General features: G+C 32.7%; 1 long non-coding RNA gene across 1 annotated transcript; it reads right to left on the minus strand.

The window, feature by feature from the left end:
- Nucleotides 1-310: 310 nt before the first annotated feature.
- LOC120074622 (uncharacterized) lies at nt 311-1,924 on the minus strand. Its single transcript, XR_016528821.1, has 3 exons — nt 1,694-1,924; nt 1,409-1,465; nt 311-567 (listed from the first exon to the last, which is right to left on the minus strand). It is a non-coding gene; the product is annotated as an uncharacterized LOC120074622 (long non-coding RNA).
- Between the last annotated feature and the right edge of the window lie 1,395 nt (nt 1,925-3,319).

The raw sequence follows: 3,319 nt of genomic DNA on the forward strand, positions 1-3,319 counted from the left end.
AAGTTTAATTATTTAATTTCAGAAATACTTACTAGGAAGGAAATGTAAAGTTTTTTAATATTTTATTTATATTATAAATAATAAAAATAAAAAACCCACAGTCCAATTTTCCGGTAAGTCAGTGACTTACCGGAAAATTAAACTTCTTGATAAGTCACTTACCAAGAAGAGTAGTTTTTTTTTTAATAAATATATATATATATATATATTGTAATAACCCAACTCTCTAGGACCTATATTAGACCGTTACTACATGTATGCATGCATTTCAAATCGACACCTTTTCTTGATTTGGTAAAAACCAACTAAATACTATGAAATAAATAACTTTATTAAAAGTAAATAACTGAAAAGTCATTTAACAGGGTACCCTTAAAACCATAAATCAAAACTAGAAAATTCTCATAAAAAGTTTAAAAGCACAAATACCAAAACTTCAAGTTCAAACATCAAGACTAGAAATTTTAAAAAATATAAATCCTGAAAGCATGAGCGAAAGCATTGACTGATCCCAGTGGCTCGATCACGAACTCCGCTTGTCATTCGTCGGCAAGTTCTTACCCTTATCTGAAAAATAAACATGAGAAAGAATGAGTATAAAATACTCAGTAAGTAACCCTACTATCGGGGTCAAGCCAAGCATTTATGAACTGAACATCCTGAGTTGATGGGACCTAATTTGAAGTGCTAAAGTTGTACATGGATTGTCAACTGAGTGAACAATTTAACCCGCCCTACCGTAGGTGAGATGTACTCATATTGGTTGGTAAACCCGAAAGAACACATAACTAGTGGACCCGAAGGTGCACATAAACTAGTGGACCCAAAAGCATACGTATCTAGTGGATTTGAAGGCGTACATAAACTAGTGGACTCAAAGGCGCACATAATCTGGTGAACCTGAAGGCGCACATAACTAAATCTAGGTGTACATAGCTACTGGTAGGAGGGCAATTGTCATTAATTTGGTCTTTCAAGAAACATGCAATAAAATGGTCCCCTATCATGAAATCATAACATAACATAAATTCATGAATTCATAGCATAATATTTCATAAACTCATAGCATGCATAACTAAATTATTCCTTTCAGTTTCAACAATAAAGATATATCTTTTCTGAAACTATTGGACAAAACCAAGAATAATAGTTTAAATTTATTTTGCCTAGCACAAAGGCAGCTTCAGCAATATGTAGAATAACTTTCTTAATATAGGCCCATACTCAACTATCCTTTCAATATATCTCATAAACTCAAATTCATGCTCATACTTATAGCGTATTTCGAACATATCTATCACGTGCTTATATATCCTTTCTAGTCAGTTCATAAAATCTCATAACCAACAAAATTATCCTTAAACCTAATGCTCGATATGAAGGCGGTTCCAGTAGTAAGAATACTTACCTCAAAATTAAATCCAAAAAACCCAAGCAAGCTTATCTTCTCCTTTCCAAGCAACACCTAAAATAATAAATCCAATATTTAAATTAATCTTTTGGGTCTAACTCCAATTAAACAATTTATTCAAAGGTCTCCCGATGGGATTCGAATCCCGAGTGGAAGCATGTGAACACCTTGCATCCCGCAAATTAATTTTTACATAAACAAAATCAGTGTACTAAAACAGAATATGTGTAGAATAAACATGTGAAATAGCATGCTTTAGAGAAAGGAAAGAACCATTCTCACCTTTATAGATTCCCAAGCTTCTAAAATGATCCTCTTGATATTCCAACGAACGACTCCTACAACGATCTTGAACACGAATGTCTCCTTGAACAATCTTGAACACGACCACGAGAATAACCTTGTTATTCTCAAGAATTCCAATAGAATGATAGGTGACATCTAACTATTGGAAGAGGGTGAGGAGCAAAAACCTTTGGGAGAGTAGAGAGAATTTCTTTTTATGGTTTAGGAAAAAAATTGCACAATAAATGTTTTCTCCAAAAGGGCCATAAGGAAGACTTTATATAGAGAAGGGTCAACCCCCTTCTCCAAGTCTTTTTCCAATTTTTCCTTGTGCACAATTAATTAAATAACACTTATTTAATTAATTAACACATTAATTAAATAAATATTTATACATTAAATCCAATTTAACATATATGTATTTAATTATCATAATATCGTATGTCTACGTGTAACATCTCTCTATTTATTAATTAATTTTTGTGAATCTAATTCACTTGAATTAATTATTTGAATCTCATTGAAATATTTCTTTCCAACTTAATTTAAATTATATATCACATCCATAATCAATTACATATTAAACATATTAATATACAATTTCCTCAAATTGATTTAAACAATTCAAATCATTCCTCTATAATATCCTTTAATGGGTTAACAAAGGGACTTGGTGGACCTGTAGATCAGAAGCTCCAACGGTATGAGATTAATTGGCTAAACTCCTTATCCAAGTTAATCAATATTCGTTAACTGTGGGTACACTCTACTAAAGACCAATAGTTGCACTCTTCTCACTACAGATAATATTTCTATGTCCACGAATATAGACCAATAACATCAAGTTAGTCCTTCACGAGTGTTCGTAACTTCAACTGGATCAAATTACTGTCTTACCCTTGGGTTACCTCTGACTCCTTAAGTACCAGTGCTCCTTTAATGAACAACCTATTTGTGGTCCAACCAATAAACAAATATCCCTTTAGGGCCAATGAGAGGGTAAGATCCTTTGTTCCTGTCCAAGAGACACCATTTAAAAGAACACTCATCTACTTACTCTAAAGACGGGAATGAGTGAATTTCATCTTGTATTATTATATCCTCAGCTCTCCACTCGGTCTTGTCCCTAAAATGATAGGCTTATTGAATCAACGAACTGGTCACTCTCTCCTATACAAATCAAGGACAATCCCTCTTTGAACATGAGTTCATAATATACTCTGAATCAAGACTAAGTTGTCTAGGTCATCCTAGTGAAATAGAAACCTAATTAGTCAATGGTATTACATTTAGTGGTTACTATTTCGTGGTTTGGTCTTATGCAAACTCATTACATAGGATACCTCTACTTGCATGTCACCTACATGAACACGTTGGATCATTGTGTTTGTATCAAATACAAAGTGGGTCGTATCCATAGTGTTACCAAGATAAGGTACCCAGTCTTATCCTGATACTATAGACTCTTTAGGTTGTATCTTGAACATTGATCCGTGTATGTCTCAATATACAGTTTAAGATTCATAAGGCAGTCTTGGATGTTAGTTTATTGGATTTAGGGTTATTAAAACAAAATAGAAAACAACACAAAAATATTTATTGAATTAACATCTATAATTCTTT

Source organism: Benincasa hispida, chromosome 3, assembly GCF_027475165.1.
Source record: "Benincasa hispida cultivar pf3 chromosome 3, pf3_genome.v1.1, whole genome shotgun sequence".
In the NCBI taxonomy this organism is placed as follows: Eukaryota; Viridiplantae; Streptophyta; class Magnoliopsida; order Cucurbitales; family Cucurbitaceae; genus Benincasa; species Benincasa hispida.